At 48.1% G+C, this 20,802-nt stretch overlaps 1 protein-coding gene across 13 annotated transcripts in view; it reads right to left on the bottom strand.

Moving 5' to 3' along the window:
• The window catches only part of RIMBP2 (RIMS binding protein 2), a 338,226-nt gene that overhangs the window by 266,686 nt on the left and 50,738 nt on the right, over nucleotides 1-20,802 (bottom strand). The window contains exon 1 of one of the 13 annotated variants that reach the window (XM_082418168.1): nucleotides 8,740-8,789. The exons of the other annotated variants lie outside the window; for them this stretch is intronic. The gene's annotated coding sequence lies outside the window, so the exon portion shown is untranslated. Of the gene's footprint in view, nucleotides 1-8,739; nucleotides 8,790-20,802 lie in introns of those variants that run through there. 13 annotated transcript variants of the gene reach the window in all.

Consider the following 20,802-nt stretch of genomic DNA (forward strand, 5'->3'; position numbering starts at 1 on the left):
TTCATCAGTAGGCATCCATGTTTTTTAAAAGATTTGAGAACCTTGCTGGAAACAGAACCGTGTGTAATCCCATGCTGTTTCTCCTCCCTGCTTCCTCTTCCCTCCTCAGCTGTACCCTAGATTTGTTCCCTCCGATTTCTTCCCTCTTCTTCCCTTCACATCCCGAGTCTGATCTCTCCTCACTATGGCCGCTACTGCGCCCTGACCCGAGCTGAGACCCCACCGACTCACCCCCGGGTGGCTGTGTCGGCCCCTCCCGCCTCCTTGTCCATGTCTGTCCTACAGCCCACCCACACACGGCAGCCAGAGCATCCTGCTGAAAACAGGCAGACCGTGCCGCCCCCTGGGAACCTTCTGGTCGCTTGTATCCTCGCCGGGAACGGATCTGAGGCCCTTCCCATCACTACTGCGTGATCCGGTCCTGCTTCCTCCCACCTCCATCACCACCATGCCCTCACCCTGCTGCCCACCACCTTCCAGACACGCCGGCCAGCTTGCTCGTCCTCCCTCGAGGAAGGAAAAGGTGGGCCGCGAGGGCAGCACCACACGGTGGGTACCCACTGGCTTCCAAGCTTGGCCAACCCAGGTTTGAAGCCTGGCCCGTTCCTCCCCAGCTGTGCGACCTTGGAAGGGTCCCTTCATTTCTCTTAGATGATTGTCTTGTCTGTACAATGGGTCTAAACTAGCACCAAGGCCCACCTCGTGAAGCCACGGTGTCGCACATGTAAAAAGCGAAGGCATGCGGAGACGTCCAGCCAGCGGCACACGTATTACTGCACCTGCAGCTTCAAGAACTGTTCACACAAGTTCCCTTATGAATTCTCAGCCTAAAAAATGGCCCAGAACTGGAAAGAAGGGACACCACCCAGAGCTGATGGGCTTGGGGACTGTCCAGAGCCTGGGGGTGACAAAGGCACCCAGCCCGTCCTGCTGTGTGTCAGCTGAGCACCTACTACGTGTCAGTCACTTGCTGGCACGGGGCATTTGGCCTCGGCTACGTTCAAGCAAAGTCACGGGACCGTTTGGATGGGGGTGGGCCAGGAGAAGTCCAAAGTGACCCCCAATCCTCAAGATGGGGTGTCTGAGTGGCAGATGGCACTATTCACTTTGATGTCCAGAGATTTCCAGAGGCAGTGGAGGTTTGGGAGGGAAGATGAGGTCGGTGGTCACCAGGTTTTAATCTACCTTGACAGGCAGTTTGAGACTCTCCCGTGTAGCTGCTCTGTGCCGTGGCGGACCCTGCTGTAAAACTCAGCCCGCGACCCTCCAAACGGCCAGCTCCGCGTGTTACCCAGAAGGACAGCAGATTGGGTGTGGTGGCCGCCTGTTGTTTGTAATAATGAGGAAACATCGAAACGGCCTGAGTAGTCATGTATGTTAAGTAAGCTGCGGACAGCCTTGTTCAAGTGTATGCAGCTACTCTAAGGTATGTTTTTTGCAGTTTTTTTATGTCATGGAAGAATGCCAACCTTATCATGTAAAATGTTTTAAAAACATAATTCAAAACAGTTAATGGAATAAAAATCCTCATAGAGAAAAGAAACGGAAAACAATGCCAATATTAACCATGATTGTGTCTGGGTGACAGAACTGTGAGTCATAAATATTTTCTTCTTCCTGCTTTTCTTTTTTTTGATACTTTCTAACTTTCCCACAATGAACAGTCATTACTTTCATAATAAAACTTAAAAGATGTCATTAAAAAAACCAAATTCAATTTGCAGAACCCATGCCGTGAGCTGGGTAGGGACTGTCTGTGCGGTTTTGATGTCAACAGAGGCTCCCCTGTCACCTGTCCAAGCGCCAGGCTCCAAGCTCACCGGCATCCCCAGGCTCCAAGCTCACCGGCATCCCCGCCCCGGAGCAGGTCCCAGCTAACTAGGTAGATGCACAGATCAGATCCTGGGCTCCTAAATCTGAGCTCTTTAAAGACCTGGCACTAACAACCCAAACATAACTTCCTAATACTCCAGGGCTCCTTCGTGGGGTGGGTGGGAGGTAGGAGGGAAGCATCAGAAAGAAGCCAACAAAACCATTGCCCTATTTTTTCTCTACATCTCTGAGTCTGAAGTAACAACGGAGCAACACGATGGGGAGTGTTTCTGTGTTAGAAACAATCAGTCAACAATAACCATCCGTAACATCCCAATGGAAACCAACTCTGTTGAACCAACTGCAACAGACAATTCTAAATACTGTTATCACAGCATCCATGTTTTGGCAACAAGAACATTTCATCCGAGGGAATGTTACCAAAGTCCCACCGCCAGATCGGCAGCTACAATCTGCCCTCAAAAGGCCTCTTTTCCAAAAGCAAGACAACTGGGTTTTCTTTGGCGGCATAGGATGGGGGATGGGGCAGGGTGGGGACAGGAGGAAGGGAGAGGGCAAGCTTTGCGCCTCAACAGAGGGACCCCCCCCCCATAGCCAACTCCCTGAGGATGGAACTGGCAAAGTACACCCGCCCACTGGCTTCCAGACACTCCTGGGAGCTCACAGCTCATGCCCAGGGTCCATGGGTGAAAGCCTGGGGACTCCAGACCCTTGTCATCCCACCTGCTCCAGAGACATCCTGTCAGCACTTCCTGCACAGCCATCTAAGAGGAATGAAGACACCCTTCCTTCCTTCAAATACTCAGGGTCTTTGCACTGGTATCTGTACAGTTGGATTCTTCTTGTCATTCAGGGCTCAGCTTAATGTCACCTCCTCCGAGAGTCCTTCCAGGATCACCCCACCACAGTCTCTCACATCAGGCTGCTGTAACCCTCTGTATGGTGTTACCTCCACTTGTTTGTTATTTATTCACCTGCTTGTTGTCAAACACACACACACTAATGTCATCTCCATAAGAACAGGGACTTCAGCTATATTGCTGGCTGCTCTGTGCCTAGCCCCTAAAATGCTACTTAAACCTAAATAGACATTTCTCCAAAGAAGACATACAGATGGCCAACAAACACATGAAAGGATGCTCAACGTCACTAATCATTAGAGAAATGCAATACAATGAGGTATCACCTCACACCGGTCAGAATGGGCATCATCAGAATATCTACAAACAATAAATGCTGGAGAGGGTGTGGAGAAAAGGAAACCCTCCTGCACTGTTGGTGGGAAGGTATAGCCACTATGGAGAACAGTATGGAGGTTCCTTAAAAACCATATGACCCAGCAATCCCACTACTGGGCATATACCCTGAGAAAACAATTGAAAAAGATACATGTACCACAATGTTCACTGCAGCACTATTTACAACAGCCAGGAGACGGAAGCAACCTAAGTGTCCATCGACAGATGAATGGATAAAGAAGATGTGGCACCCATATACAATGGAATATTACTCAGCCATAAAAAGGAACGAAATTGAGTTATTTGTAGTGAGGTGGATGGACCTAGAGTCTATCATACAGAGTGAAGTAAGTCAGAAAGAGAAAAACGAATGCCGTATGCTAACACATGTATATGGAATCTAAGAAAATGATACTGATGAACCTAGTGGCAGGGCAGGAATAAAGAAGCAAATGTAGAGAGTGGACTTGAGGACAGGGGGTGGGGAAGGGGAAGCTGGGACGAAGTGAGAGTGGCACTGACATATATACACTACCAAATGTAAAATAGATAGCTAGTGGGAAGCAGCCGCATAGCACAGGGAGATCAGCTCGGTGTTTTGTGACCACCTAGAGGGGTGGGATAGGGAGGGTGGGAGGGAGACGCAAGAGGGAGGGGATATGGGGATACATGTATACGTATAGCTGATTCACTTTGTTATACAGCAGAAACTAACACAACATTGTAAAGCAATTATAGTCCAATAAAGATATAAAAAATAAATAGATAAAATGCTACTTAATATTTAATAGGTGCTCAAATGTTTGTTGGATGAATGAGCAAATGCACTAGGCATACAAAAATAAAGGTCACAATCACTGCCTTCCAGGAACTTCATTCTAGAGGAGAGAACCGTCATGGTAACAGATAATTGTATAGATTGTGGTGATGGTGAAGAGAAAAACAATGTACAGACAGTAACCAGATCAAGGGGAGGGGTGCCCACCCCACCCCGAGGTATCCTATAGGTCATTTCATTTCCTTCATTCATTCTTTCCAAAAAAATATTTATTGACCACCTACTATGTGCAAAGCGCTTGCTTGGGCAGAAAAACAGACCATAAAAATGTCAGCAAATAAGATATTTTCAGATGAATGTCCTTAGGCCACCCTACTCTCTCCATTTCTCCGCAAGCCCTACTACCCCCGATTGCCACAGACTCTGCCACCTCACACATCTGTGTCCCTGGACAGCCCCTCAGGCCCTGGAAGTCGTGACATCTCTTTCCCGGGTGGGTGAACATTAAGGATAGGTTATCTGACAAGGTCCTACTGTATAGCACAAGGAACTATGTTCAATATCCTGGGATAAACCATAATAAAAAAGAATATCAAAAAGAATGTATATACGTGTATAACTGAGTCACTCTGTTGTACAGCAGAAATTAACACAGCATTGTAAATCAACTATACTTTGACTAAACATAATAATAAATTAAAAAAAAAAAAGAATAGGTTGTCTGGCCTCTCAGAATCCCAGAGGAGACCCAGCTTCTCCCATTTTAGGAGCCTCGTGGCCCAGTGAAAAACTAAGAAATGTCAAGACAGGTTTAAATTGTTACTTTTCAGGTATCCATTTAATACATTAACGTATCATGTGTTAATGCATACATATAATGTATAATGTATTAATAATACATTAACTATAACCCAACAGACTCTAGTACAATATGACTGACCTATGAGGATGGATCCACACAGGTGGGTGGTCCAGTTGCTGGGAACGGTTTAAGGTCGCATGATAAATGACTTCTTGCAGTCTTCTCAGTGGATCTTGGCGACTGAAACCGCAGCTTCGAATGTCAAGGGTTAATTTGAGACTCTTTGTCACTGCGAGGCTGGGCAAAAGGGCCCTCCCAGATCCCCCTGGGAACCACATCCGGTTCTCAAAGAGGAAGACACATTACCTACAGAGCCTGAGACACAGGGCAGGCCTCCTAAGACGTAAGAAGAGACACAGCCCAGTCGCCGGGACACCCACCCACCCGCCCTGCCACCCACAGATGCTAGTTTGGAATTGTAGTGTCTGTGAATGCCCGCTCCCCAAACATCTTCAGGGAGGACCGGATCTACAGGGGCTGGAAAAAGCCATTGCCAGCATTCGAAAGTCGGACAATGTGAAGCGTGGGCAAGAACTTGGGGAAAGAGGACCCACCCTGCAGAGCAAGCTGGAAGAACTTGCTGGAATGAAGTCGACACGTCCCCTCTGCCCCAGCGATCCACTTCTGAGACGCACCCAGAACGAGTCTCACGTGGGACCATAAGGCACACGTGCGAGGATTCTGCCGCAGCGTCGTCTGTGCAGCAGGGCTCTGGGGCCAACCTGGTGCCCTCGATGGGGATGGGCAAGCACAACGTGGTCCATGGGCTCTATGGAATATTTCCCAGCAGTTAGAAGTAACTAACCAGAAATACACACAGCCACACGGATGGGCTGTAAAGGGACAGGACTGCGTGAGAGAAGCAGGAAGCAGAACAAGGTCTGGAGCACAACGGGATTTACGTTCATCAGAACACCTGCGAATACAGCAGCGCTAATATTTCACATAGATGCAAATTCAAGGGTAGATATCAAACATGTTAAAGGGACTGGCTGAGATGGAGAAGGTAAAGGATGTGGAGACTGGGGTGAAAGGGAAGAGGCAAGGGAGAGACAGAGACAGAGGGTGAGAGAGAGGGGGAAAGGGAAAAGGAGACCCTGTAATGACAGCACATTAAAGACCGAGGAGTGTGGTTTTCACAAAAGGCAGCAGCACCAACATCAACAGGCCGTTGCTTCTCAGCACGAAGCCCAGATGAGCTTGGAGCAAATGCCGTAACAAGATCAGGCAGCTTTTCAAACCGATGGGCACAAGCAAAGAGAAGTTAGGGAAACGCTGCTCATAGAACATAACGAGCTAATTCAAAAGGAACCAGAGAAATGAAGAACAGAGTTTTCTAGAAGTCGGTGTCAGCCACTCCAGTGCATCCACCACAGACCAGTACAGCAGGTGCATCCTTCACTGGGCTCTCAGAACCGCACAGATTCCAACCTTCCAGCCACAGGGAAAAGGCTGGGAAATTCAGCGGTAAAACCCTCCACCTCCTCCACCACCAGAAGCAGCTGCTGGAGTGGCTCTGGAAAGGTGTCTGCTCGGCACAAAGGAAGTTCCAGCATTTACGAGCCTAGACCCACCTGAGGGGCAAGGGCCATGCCGGAGTCACACCTCCTTTACATCCGCAACCAGAGTCAAGAGCACGGAGGACACCTCCCACGGATGCTTAACCGCCCAGGGGTCACACCCTAGCCCGGCGCTTCTCAGAAGGAGGTCCCTGGGCCAGCAGCGTTAGCACCAGAAACTGAGAGACGCAAGCCCGGGACCCCTCCCTCGCTCTGCTAACAGACCGTTCCCACCGCCCTGCCTCCGATGGCTCGGATGCCCCCCCCACTAATGAAAACTTCCAGCTTCGTTCCAAAGACACAGAGGCGGGAGGCTTGGAAGTGGGAGCTCAGGAAAGAGCCTCCCTGCTCCGTGCCCCTCCTCCTGCCCTTTAAGCACACGCTGTTCTCCTCCCAGATGCCAACCAGGCCCCGAGCAAGAGAAATGAGACTAAAACCCACAGTGGAGAGAATCAGCTGAATTGGTTTGCTGCCTTTTTTTTTTTTTTTTTTTTTAATTGCTAGTTCTCAGCCCAGTCTGCACGGGGCCTCACGTGGGGAAGCTTTCAGACTCCCCCCACCTGGGATTCGGATGTGGCCGGGTCCCCGTCTTCGCAGCCTGGGGCTGGGGGGAGCTGGACACAGACCTCTGGCTGGCGTCTGGCCCCTACGGTCCCACCATCTCCCCTGGCACGCCGACAGCACCAACCTTTCCCTGACCCACTTTGTCATCTTCTCAGAAGGGGAGGGTGGTAATATCAGCTGCCGGCCACTTCCCTGAAATAACCTCAAAATGCTTTGCTCTGTGTCCCGGGTACAGTGCCGTAGGGCTGGCCGAGCAGCCCTAGACCCTGAGGCCCAGCCCAGTCACCCGGGCCGTCTGCCGGCCCACCTCCTACACCACAGACCCGTGCCGGAGACACAAGCCCGGATGGTACCCACCTGCCCGCCCCGAGGCTCCAGAGTCACAGGAGCCCACACCCCACTCCAAGATACGAAGCCCCAAATACCAGGGACCAGCAGCTGGGGCCGGGACAGAAGCAAATTCCAGGAGATCCCGGAGCAGGGCTGGGGCGTCTGGGATGGGGAAGAGGTTCCTACCAGAGGGTCCCCAGCCCCCGGGGCCTGGCCACCTTGCAATCAGGCTAAGCCTGCAGGGCTCCCCTCCCGCTGGCACCTCGCTCACTGCTGGTTCAGAAACTGGACGTGAGGAGAGTTGGTCCACGGCCCACACACTCAGAGGCTCGCAAGCCGGGACAGCCCTCCTCGCTCCACCCCGTCTTCCATTTTCAGAGCCCGCTCACTCTGGGGACATTTTCTGTCCCTTGATGAGGTGGGGTCTCTCTAGTGAAAGGCGATGATGCAGAGAGAGGTGAGGGTGGACCCCTTTCCCCAAGGCCCTCCCCTCCTCGCTCAGCCGGCCATCCTAAGAACCTGGGGGCACGCAGACCCTGCCCCGCATCCCTGCAGGATCCCCCAGCATCCCCGATCCCCTGGGCCCAACGACCCGGTGCTGAGCTGCGTCCACCCAACCCTCAGCCGGACTTTGCGGACAGCCCGTGGGGACACCCTGGGGACAGCAGCAAACCTGACTCTACAAGGCCTCCGCTTGAGGAGAGCAAGCCGCACCCTGACCCCACCAGACCTCCCAAACCCAACTTCCCTCTGGGCAGGTCGTCCTGTAAACACTGGATCTCCAGGTGAAAACACGGCTTCCAGGGGGAGAGTCTGCCCCAGCAAACAGCCAGCCGTGGGCACACACACACACACACACACACACACACCCGCGCACGCGCACGCGCACACACACACACTTTCTGCCGAGAACATCTGTTTTGACAAACATATTATTCAAGTCAGTCTGTGGGACATGAATTGACAAATTCTCAACGTGCAAGTTCCTGGCTCAATGCATGTCAAGTCTGAGCCGAGCTGTGGATGATACAACTCTTATTTTTTAGTTGTTGGCCCCCAACCCCTTCCCCCTTCCAGCCCGACCCCCAGGAAGACCACTTCCAGAGCCCCCAGAGGCTCAGATGTGAAACAATCCAAGCTCACACTTCTGGGTTCGAAAGGCATTGCCTGGTGTGATGTCCAACTTCGCCCAGAGGGGCTTTTCTGCAAAGCTGGCGGGTAGGGGGGCGGGAGGGGTCTCCGAGAACCCCACGGTGACAGAGAACCGTCAGCCCTGCCCTGGGAAACCAGATCCACGGGGACCAAGCAGCAGCACCCCACATCCGCGGAAGGAATCGTCTGGAAACGGTGCCCCCCCTCCCCGCGGCTCTCCTGCACCCGGCGTCCATGGCAGCTCGGTACCGGGACCCCGTGCTGAAGGGCATCCTCAAACCGCTGGAAAATAAACTTTGTCAGCGCAGACAGTTTCCGGCTATCGCCCGGAGATCACCGCCGCTGCAGCGCCGGGTGCGTGCGGAGGGGTGAAAAGGGAAACGTGAAGCTATTTTTAGGAGAAAAAAATAAATCTCAGCCTACCTTAGAAGCAGCAGTGCCAAGACTGGGAGGTTCACCCGGAGACAACTGCAGTCTGCTGTGTCAGATTACAAACTGGGGCCGGAGGGAGGGAGGGACGGCGGGGAGGGAGGGGGGAGAGGAGGAGAGAGAGAGAGGGCATTGGTGTGTCTGCACTGCTCGGATTCGGCTAGAAAGGATTCATTAGTTTTCTGCAGGCAGGCAAGCAGGCCCACAGAGAGAAAGGCGGGGGGGGAGGAATCATCCGCCATGCAGCGCTACCCAGAGCCTCGGAAACGTCAGTGTTTAGACACACACACACACACACACACACACACACGCGCACACACACACACACACACACACACACACACACCCCCCCCAAGATGGCTCTCCTCTCCCTGCCAGTGTCTTTCCCACCGAGCTGCGGCCAAAAGCTGGGCCAGAAAGGAAGGTGAAACAGCCCTCTTAGCCCAGCAGGGCTTGGGGTCCGGTGGGTGACGCTCTCTCCCCGGAATAACAGCACTAGCTCTCCCCTGCTGGCTGCCCGGGGCCTCCTGCAGCCAGCCGGCCCTCTGGGCTGCCAAGGGGAGGGAAAACCTGCCCTCGCGCGCCCCACGAAGCTAAGAAACTCCAGTGCAGCCAGCAATTAAGTGATTACGTGCAACCACCCAAGCTGTTCGGGTCTGCACCCTCTGGTCTGGCTCCGCCGCCGCCCCCCAGCCTCCCGAATCCAAAGAAAATAACATGTGTCCTCTTCGTCCTCGCAGAAGTTCAGGCCCTCGCACAGAGGTACCAGCTACCTAGCAACGCGGCAGAGACAGTGACAAAATAGGAAAATGTGCGTGGACTTCACACACACACGCACACGGGCACGCACAGTATGTTCCCTGGGATGAAAACCCCATCATGTGTGATTTAAAGATGCTAAATAATTTAGCTTGTGGAAGGAAAGCCCCGTGTTGGGTCCCATGAACCTGGCCTGTGCCTCTGAGGGGACCCAGTGCCGCCCGCCTGGACGGGGACCGCGGGGTGGAAGGCAGGCGTACACTAGCTGCAGGTCCCTTGTGCAAAAAGGAAAGGGTCTCCCGAGAGGTCTTCTCTTGCTTCTCCAATTAACAGGCTTACCGAACGGGCATCGGGAAAATCCAACACGCCCTCCACCACGGTGGCTGGGTTGTTTGCCTGACACAAACCACCATGAGCTAAAAGCTAACTGGGGACTTCCCCGGCGGTCCAGTGGTTAGGACTTCGCACTTTCACCGCCGAGGGTGCGGGTTCGATCCCTGGTCGGGGAACTAAGATCTCACAAGCCTAGTGGCGTGGCCAAAAATTAAAAAAATTTTTGAACTTCTTAAAAAATAAATAAACATAGTATAAAAAATAAAAAGCTAACGGGCCAGAAGGACACTCCTTCCCCAAACAGCTTCTGTGTCACCATGGTACGCAGGCGGAGCAGAAGTTTTCCTAATCAGGACCCACTTTTGCTCCCCGAGGATGGAGAGCGTCTGCATTTGCCTGCGAGACGGAAGGCTTCCCACAGCCCTGTGTACGCTAGTCCCAGCCTCTTTCTGTTGAACCAAGAGCTCTGTGCCCCTTTCAGGAGTGGGAAGCAAACCACCCCACAATTTCCTTTTTTTTTTTTTAGAATGAAGTAATTTAATCATGAGGGTCAAGATCATAAATTTGTCACCAGACTCTAAACTACTAGGCACAGAAGCAATTTGCAAATGCTGCTCTTAATGTTACTGAATATAATTAACGGGTCATGTGGGAACTTGACATTTAACTTTCTTTATGAAGTGTACACCATTCCCTTTTTCATTCTGCAGGCAGAGCTATCCGTTCTCCATAACCACGACCAGGGAAGAGGCGGCAAACGCTTGTACACCCCTGTTCACAGCAGCTCCTTTCACAACAGCCAATGGGTGGAGACAACCCAATGCCCGCTGATGGGCAGTTGGATCCACAGAAGTGGTCTGTCCAGGCAGTGGGATACTATGCAGCCATCAAAAGGGTGGAAGCACAGACACAGGCTACAGTGTGGGTTAGCTGAAAACATGCTGGTAAGGAAACAAGCCAGACACAAAAGACCACGTGTCATCTGATTTTATGTCGATGAAATGTCCAGAATAGGCAAAGCCACAGAGACAGAGACGAGATGAGTGGGACGGCCGCCTGGGCCTGAGGGGAGGGGGAGAGAGGGGAGGGGGAGGGGCTGCTAATGGGCACAGGGTTTCCTTTGGGGGCTATGAAAACATTTTGGAATTAGACACAGATGGTGGTTGCACAACATTGTGAGGGCACTAATGCCACTGAATTATTCACTTTACAGTGGTTAACTTTATGTTACATGGACCTCATCTCAAATAAAAAAGTAAAAAAAAAAAAAGCACATGAATTGGGAGTCACGCTGGCCAAGGTCTAAATCCTGACTCTGTGTGACCTTGAGCAGGTCAGTCTGTTCCCTCAGCTACAAAAGTATCGTATCTGCTTCTTAGAGAGCATCCACCCATGGGGGCTATCATGGGAGAAAAAGAACAGGGTTGACGGAAGAAAATAAAGCTCTTCCCCCTTAGAAAGAACTCGTTCTTTGAGAAGGCCGTTCAATGGTATGAATATGGCTTTCTCCCCCTCTTTTCTCAGCAGGTCGTTTTGGAGCAATCCATAGATCAGACAGGCCTAAAGTCCAAGGTTCTGAAACAATTCACCTATAAAAGCACATACTTTTAAGATGCTGAATCCTCCCCACGCTGGGCTACAGCCACTTGAACCGGCCTTGTTAAGACTCCAGAATCATTCTCACAGTATTTCATGTCAACGGAAGTTGCTCACCCGAGGGTCTCTGTGCGAGCCCACTTAGAGGACCAGGCACGCTGAGGCCACGAGAGGACGCTGCCCCTGTCCAATCAGAAAAGGAAGGCAGGTAGGGATGTAAGTCGGTGCAGCCGCGATGGAGAACAGGATGGAGGTTCCTTAAAAAACTAAAAATAGAGCTACCATATGATCCAGCAATCCCACTCCTGGGCATATATCCAGACAAAACTCTAATTCAAAAAGATACATGCACCCCTGTGTTCACTGCAGCACTATTCACAATAGCCAGGACATGGAAGCAACCTAAGTGTCCATCAACAGATGAATGGATAAAGAAGATGTGGTACATATATGCAACGGAATACTACTCAGCCATAAAAAAGAACAAAATAATGCCATTTGCAGCAACATAGATGCAACTAGAGATGATCATACTAAGTGAAGTAAGTCAGACAGAGAAAGACAAATACCATATGAGATCACTTATATGTGGAATCTAAAATATGACACAAATGAACATATCTATGAAACAGAAACACACTCACAGACACAGAGAACAGACTTGTGATCGCCAAGGGGAAGGGGTGGGGGAGGGATGGATTGGGAGTTTGGGGTTAGCAGATGCAAAGAATTATATATAGAATGTATGAACAACAAGGTCCTACTGTAGAGCACAGGGAACTATATTCAATATCCTGTGACAAACCATAATGGAAAAGAATACATATATATATATATAAAACGGAGTCACTTTGCTGTACAGCAGAAATTAAACACAAAATTGTAAATCAACCACACTTCAATAAAATTTAAAAAAAAAAAGAAAAGAAAAGGAAGGTAGTGATTCCACCTCTGGGTACCATGTTCTAACTTCGCAAAAATCAGGTGAGTTCTGGGCTTAAGACACCGGAAAATGTAGCAAAGCAGAGAATTTCATAGGCAGGCTCCTGGGTAACTCACGATGTAGAGGAAGCTGTGCTGCCGCTGTGAAGAACCAGGGCATGAAGACACGGCGGGAAAGGATCACTGAGGTCTGGAAGACGGGCTGCCAGGGCCGAGACTCGCTTCCTTGCAGAAATCAAAGAAGCTCACCCCTTCGACACTTATTGGCGGCAACTCAGAAGACAGAGCCCACAAAGGCATCCCTATTAACCGGGCCTGTTCAGCTGTTAAGAGCTGCTATAAATAACACGTCGTTTGTTTATCTGATCCCGAATGCAAAGAGCGTTTGCAAGACGACAGAGAAGCACCAGATGCAAAGTTGCATAACCGCTGTCCAGAGCCTTACAGTCGTATATATGGAGAAAGCACAGCTGAGCCGGAGAGAGCACATTTGGACCGGCTCTCCGAGGAAATGCCAGGTGTCGGCTGCAATGTGGTTCTGAGGGTTCAGCATTAAAGCAGCAGAATCTACAATCGTCGTGGAGCTAAGAATCGGTCCTGAACATCAGGGTCTCAGCAGGCCCTGAGCTGCCGCAAAGCACAGGGGGCTTTCCACTAGGCCAGTTCCAAGGCCAGCAGTGAGGCGTGCTCACCTAAGTCGCTTTCAAGTCGCTTTTGTAGATGTTATGATGGTCTACTGGGAAAACCCATGTGAACCAAGAAACTGTTACAAATAAGAAAAGAATGGAATGGAATAGTATAGAATACAACAGAATAGAAAAATTCTTCATGTATTCCTTAATAGAATACAATCATATATTATTTTTGTTCCCAGAAAAAAACTGTATATTACTGCATTTAATATTAATAATACGTAGAAATCAATAGCTTTCCTGTATAGGAAGAACAACCAGTTAGGAAATATAATGGAAAGGGGAAAAAAAATCCCATTTATGGTAGCAGTATGCAAAATGAAAAACATTCCTATGAATGATTTGAACCAGAAGTATGTAAGAAATATATGAAGAAAACTGAGGAACAAAACAGGAAAATTGAATAAAGAGAAAAGTATACCCTATGCTTGGATGGGATGCTTAAATTCTATAAAACTCTCCCTAAATCAATCTTAAAAATTAATGTGATTACACAAGATATACAGGCAGGATTTTTTTAGACCTATGGAAGCTGATTCTAAACTTTGTATGAAGATAAAGGCACAAAAGTATAACCTGAAAATTTTTAGGGTAGAAAAGAGTAAGGAAAGAATACCAGCCTTACCAGACATTATATATAAATAAAATTGTTGGTCCTGGGGCATGAACAGATAGATCAATAGAACAGACTTGGATGAATAAATCCTATCACATAACAGCATTTACTATATGATAAAGTGTCACTTCTAATCAATAAGAAAAGGCTGATTATTCAATATATGATATTCAGAAAATGGGAAAATTTTTTTAAATTCTTACACAGAAATCAATTCCAGATGAATCAAGTATTTAAACACATAAAGGAAAAATAAGACATCTTTGAAGAAATCATGAATTTTTTTCATTATTTTAAAATGAAGGAGGACTTTCTAACCAAGACAGGAAATCAGGGATGATGAAAGGAAAGGCTGATTAAATTTAACAACATGGAAATTTAAAACTTCTGCACAGTGAAAAAAATGCCATAAATAAAATCAAAAGGTAAGTTACAAACCAGGATAAAATATTTGCAACACAAATTTCAGACTCAGGTATGGGTCCAGGTTTTGTGGGACCTGGAGTTTGTTCAACTTGGGGACCCTGTTTAAGAAAAATAAAAACAAAAAACAAACCCACCAATGCAAAATGGTACAAATATGATCACATCTAAAGAATGAGAAAATAAATCACAACAAATTCCAGACTTTAAAAAGCTGACGAATCCCATAAATATCACAAAATCTAGAAAAATAATATTATGTTTGTTGAATTAAGTGCCTGAGATACCTCTATAATACTTTTTTTTTTTACATTTTATTAGCTGTGTAATGTTTAATGACCTCTCCATATGACAATGATTTTGTGGCATTATTCTCTTTTGAGAGAATAAAAGAAAAATTCTTTCCCAGCATAATTCATCAAATTTGGGGTTTTTTTAGAAGTTTTTTTGGTAGTTTAAAAGTTTTCTTCATATGTTCCAGCAATCCCCCTCCTGGGCATATATCTGGACAAAGCTATAACGCAAAAAGATACATGCACCCCTATGTTCAGAGCAGCGCTATTCACAATAGCCAAGACATGGAAACAACCTAAATGTCCATCAACAGATGAATGGATAAAGAAGATGTAGTACATATATACAATGGAATATTACTCAGCCATAAAAAAGAATAAAATAATGCCATTTGCACAACATGGATGGACTTAGAGATTATCATACTAAGTGAAGTAAGTCAGAAAGAGAAAGACAAATACCATATGATATCACTTATATGTGGAATCTAAAATATGACACAAATGAACCTATCTACGAAACAGAAACAGACTCACAGACCTAGAGAACAGACTTGTGGTTGCCAAGGGGGAGGGGGGAGGGGGATGGACAGAGTGGGAGTTTGGGGTTAGTAGAGTCAAGCTATTACATTTAGGATGGATAAACAACAAGGTCCTACTGTAGAGCACAGGGAACTATATCCTATATCCTGGGATAAACCACAATGGAAAAGAATGTATATATGTGTATAACTGAGTCACTTTGCTGTACAGCAGAAATTAATACAACATTGTAAATCAACTATTCTTCAATTTAAAAAAATAAAGTATCCAAAAAAATTTTTTTAACTTTTCTTTAACGAATTTATTCCACATACAACTAACTTTTAGAGTAGTTCCTGAACTACTATTCCAGAATGTGTCCAAAAAGCAGAGGAATTCTGATCAACTTTATTGTATTTGATTACCATCAAAAAAGAAAACAAAATGCACGATGGGTTATATTGGTGTTGGCTGGATTACTGAGGATACTTCAGACAGGAAAACTTCCTGTTGGTCACGCACTGGCGAGAAAGGCTTCTCTGCTTACGGTTGTACATTGAGAACTGGAAGAATTTTCCATGGACTGGCCTTCATCTCTGTACATTTCAAACCTCTTTTCTCATCCACTCCCCACGTGCTTCCAGTGTCAAATGCCTAAGATATGCTCACATTATGACATGATCTTTGGCTACACAGGGTGATGAAGGATAATTCAGTATGGAGGGCAATAGATGTATTCCGGGAAGCCACCACATACCATGATGGCCAGTGATAATTTATACCCAGAAATGGCAGAAACCCATTTAACATATCTCATTAAACCCAAATTAAATGTAATCTTAACTGGACTTTCTCTTAGCTAGATGTCAAAAGTGCCCACAGCCTGTCTAACAAAACGAGCATGAGGGAAACTCTCAATGAAAAGATAGTTGTCTTAAATGATTGCAGTTAAAATAACTTAGCTGAGTAAATTTTGTGAACACGTTGCTAGGATCCTTTCAGGGTCTTGTAAGGGTTTGTGCAGGTGAGGACAACTGAAGCTTAGACTTCACTGGCTTCATGTAAATATGCCTCTTCACAAGCTAAGGACTAAATTCCTGAATATAAAAAGAGCTCTTACAAATCAATAAGACCTACAGTTCAATTGAAAACTTGGTAAAGGCTGTATATACACAGCTCAGCACCCCCAATAAAAAAAATGATGACGTGTTGCCACAATACAATCTCCAAATCATATTAAGTGAAGAAAGAAAAAAGCAAATAGTGTGTATGCATTCTCTAGCCTGCATATAATAAAGGAACATCTATATGTGCACAGACTGTTTCAGAAAGCTTACAACGTACGAGTGGTTGCCTCTTGAAAGACAGACTAGGGACTAAGGGTTTGAGAGTGAAAGCTCTCTTTTACTTTGGTGCAGTGTGAATTGTTTACCAAGTGCAGATACTGCTTTCTTTTTTACTCCAAGTGCTATTATTTACTAAAACTCAATGAACTGTAAACCTAAAATGGGTAAATTTAGCTGTATTTAAAATTAAAAATAGATATTTTAAAACATGATTATTAAAAAGATATTATGTAATAAATATATAGTAAATTTATATATATATATATATATATACACACACACACACACACACACAGGACTAACACACACACACACACGGGACATAATGAAAAAAATGCCCATTATTTAACATTCACTTTACTTCAGCTACTGGATTGAATAGCGATAGAGGTAATGCAGGGCAGTATAAAACTCTAAAACATTTACACTAGATTTGATATGTGTCACTGTTACTCTTCGCATCAGGTTTACCCCATAATCCTGTATAAACCTAAAGACTGAACACATCAAACTACTGCAATAGAAAGATAGGCAAAAAAGCAGCTAAGACAAAAATGACCCTTGGTAATCCACCAAAACAATGCTTCCCGTGTGAATAATGGAAGGTTCAAATCCATGTTAGGTTTGTAGTGCACCCCAGGCGTCTGGAACCCCGAACAGCCCCTCCACCCAGCCTGTCCTGGTGGCCCGGCCTGAGCACGTTGAAGGCCACACTCGCGTTTGCTTGGGCTTCCCGCAGATGTGGCTGCCGGTCATCTCTGCAGCCACAGCAGCTCCTGCTCAGACGGCCTAGCAGTAGTTCCTGGGCTAGGAAAACCAGTCCTTCAGGGCACAGTGGCCAGGCCACGGGCCACGGGGCATCTACTCAGGCAGCTTCTGTGTGCGTTTGCGGAAATGCTTAGGAAGCTGCTGTCCAGCACCCAGCAGGCGCCTGCGTCCCCTTCTGTTGGAGAAACGGGCTCTGAGAGAGAGAGACAGACAGACAGACAGAGAAGGGGAGAGGGATGGACAAGCCCTGGCTGCGGGGAGCGTTCCACCGCCCTGAAACTCCGCCCGTAGCCATGATGCCCTCCACCAGCTGTTCTGAGCTGCAGAGTGAATACCCAGCTGGAGAGAATCAGTATTTCCATGCCCTCAGCATGTATCTAAGGATCGGCCTGGTCTCTGTGTAAATGCGTCCACTCAAGGCGTTTACTCCCTCGAGGAATCCTTTCCAGCTCTCCCTGTGCGCCCTGACCTGCTCCAGGCGCTCAGAATACACCCAGAGGAGACCCAGTCCCTGCTGTCACGGTGCACGTGTCCTCAGGACAGGGAGGGGGCCGACGCACAGATACAGAGAGATCAGGAACCTGGAACGTGGGTTGTGATGGGGCCACAAAGACACGTGAAGCTTGGGACTTCCCTGGTGGTCCAGTGGTTAAGACTCTGCGCTCCCAACGCAGGGGGCCCGGGTTCGATCCCTGGTCAGGGAACTAGATCCCACATGCTGCAACTGAAGAGCCCGCATGTCACGACTAAGACCCTGCGCAGCCAAATAAATAAATAAATATTTTTAAAAAACAGACACTTGAGGCAGCTAAGGGGGGTGGACAGAGGTGGGCTGGGGCGGTCAGGATGTCCACTCTGAGAAGGTGACAGCAGAGCAGAGACCTAAGGCGAGGGAGGGAATAAGACGTAGATGAGAGACATCTCCAGGTGGGCACAGCCAGTGGGAAGATGAGAACACACCTGGCCTGGCGTAGGCGGGGGGCTGGGGAGGGCACAGGGCCCAGGGCTGTTGGAGGGGGCACAGGACGGCGGCTGGAGGTGGGGGGAGAGCTGTACCGGGTGCACTTTATTAGACATGGCAACAACTCTTATTTCTCTGAGTGAGATGCAAGCCACTGGAGGTTCTGAGCACAGGCGCACAACCTGATGTCCTCTGTTTTCAGAAGGTCACCCCAATAGTCCCCGGGTGGGAGGGCCATGCCCGGGGGCCAGAAAGTCACACATCCTCTTCTCCTCCACTGACTCCAAGTTTACAGAGTTTAATAAGGGCCAAGAAAGAAGCCGGTGTAGAGAGAAGGAATCTTGGAAAGAAGCAGCAAGATTGCTGGGGCTCCCGTGTCAGAAGCAACAGCGGGGGGACTTCCCTGGTGGCACAGTGGTTAGGAATCCGCCTGCCAATGCAGGGGACACAGGTTCGAGCCTTGGTCCAGGAAGATCCCACATGCCATGGAGCAACTAAGCCCGTGCGCCACAAATACTGAGCCCGCAAGCCACAACTACTAAGCCCACGAGCCACAACTACTGAGCCCACGAGCCACAACTACTGAAGCCCGTGAACCACAACTACTGAGCCCGCGAGCCACAACTACTAAAGCCCACGAGCCACAACTACTGAAGCCCGTGCGCCTAGAGCCCGTGCTCCACAACAAGAGCAGCCCCCGCTGGCCACAACTAAAGAAAGCCCACGCGCAGCAATGAACGCAGCCAAAAAAAAAAAAAGAAGTGATGGGCAGGAAGGAGGTGGCTGGCGTTTTCCCAGCATTGCTGTCCAACCTCAGCAGAGGAGCCAAAGGACCTGCTGAGAACCCGCTGGCCTGGCCCTTCCCCGGCTCAGCCCCTGTTCTCACATCCGCTAAGACAGAATGCTCAGACCCAAAGATCCCAGAGCTGCAGTTTCTCCGGTTTTATCTTTCTCCTGCTCTGAGCGCGTGTTTCTCTGGAGTCCCAGTTGAGAGTGGTTTCCAGCGGCTGGAATTGCTCCAAAAGCTTACAGAAAGTGTTGCTTGACACCCCACAATACAGGGCACTGATGGCCCCTGAAGGGGCCTGGATGGGGGACATTTCAGGCTGTCTTAGGCAGCCGTGAATCGTTTCACCTCCTCTTTGTTGCCTCCCGTGAAAAAATATTTACGAATATCCCACGCAAGAGCAGAGGCAAGGAGTAGAGAGTGAGTTTGTGACTGTGTTTTTAGTTGGTTGGGAAACTCCTATCAGGAATTTCAAAACTGTGTATCTTGCCGAGCACAGAGATGGTCCAGAAAATCAGGGAACCCAACAAGCTAAGATGAAATGTGCTGATCTTCCTTAGATGTTGCTTTAGTATTGATAGAACAGCCTGAAGTTTAAATCAGGGTTTGCAGAGTCAGATGCCTACAGGGAGCAAAGGTACTGAGGGTGAGAAACAGGTTCCCAGTACAGATCCGTATCGTCCGACTTTTTTTATTTTATTTTATTGGAGTATCGTTGATTTACAGTGCTGTGTTAATTTCTGCTGCGCAGCAAAGCAACTCAGTTATTCATATATATTCTTTTTCATACTCTTTTCCATTCTCGTTTATCACAGGATATTGAATACTCTTCCCTGTGCTCTACAGTAGGACCTTGTTGTTTATCCATCCTATATATACTACTTTGCATCTGCTGACCCCAAACTCCCAATCCATCCCTTCCCCTCCCCCCATCCCCCTTGGCAACCACAAGTCTGTTCTCTATGTCCGTGAGTCTGTTTCCATTTCGTAGATATGTTCATGTGTGTTGTATTTTAGATTCCACATATAAGTGATATCATATGATACTTGTCTTTGTCTGACTTACTTCACTTAGTATAATAACTCCTAGGTTCATCCATGTTGCTGCAAATGGCATTATTTCATTCTTTTTATGGCTGAGTAATATTCCATTGTATACACATATACCACATCTTCTTTATCCATTCCTCGGTCGATGGACATTTAGGCTCCTACTTTTAATAGAGACATAGGTATTTAAAATATGTCACTTTCATTTTATTCTACTGTAATAAAAATGATAAAAAAATTCTACTATAATATAAACAATAAGAACGCGGCATAGTGTTAATAGTTAGGTACTAAGTTAATAGAAGGAAACTAGCATCCATTGCCAAATAGAGTACGGTGAGGGCATTCGTTTGCTAGGGCTGCCATAACGAAGTACCCCAGACTGGTAGCTTAAACAATAGAAATGTATTTGTTCACCATTCTGGAAGCTGGAAGTCCTAGATGAGGGTGTCAGCAAGGTGAGGCCTCTCTCCTTGACCTGCTGACGGCTGTCTTCTCCCTGTGTTCTCCCCGTGTCTTCCCTCTGTGCGTGTCTGTGTTCTAATCTCTTCTTGTAAGGACACCAGTCAGATTGGATCAGGATTCGGAGGTACTGAGGGTTAGGACTTCAACCTATGCTTTTAGGGGGACACAATCCAACCCACAACAGTGAGGGACCGTGAGCTTAGCATCAGTTAGGAGTCACTGCCACACCCAGGATGGGTGGGGACAGGGAGGTGGCCTCGCCAGGCCCCTAGGACACAGCTGCTGCCCAGAGGTCGGGGCCACGAAAGGAGATAGTGTCTGGTGGGAGCTGAAGCCACAGAGACGTGGCCACGGCTACACGTGGGTCTCAAAGCAGGGCAGTGGGAGAAACCGCTGGCTTCTCTCTGTTTCTGCTCCCCCGTCTCTGACCCGTGCCCCCGCCTTGGCTGAGCCTCCCTGGAGCCACTTAGCAAGGACACTTGGGCATGCAGGATGGGCTGAGGG

The sequence above is a fragment of the Balaenoptera physalus genome (assembly GCF_965194825.1).
Source record: "Balaenoptera physalus genome assembly, chromosome: 12".
In the NCBI taxonomy this organism is placed as follows: domain Eukaryota; kingdom Metazoa; phylum Chordata; class Mammalia; order Artiodactyla; family Balaenopteridae; genus Balaenoptera; species Balaenoptera physalus.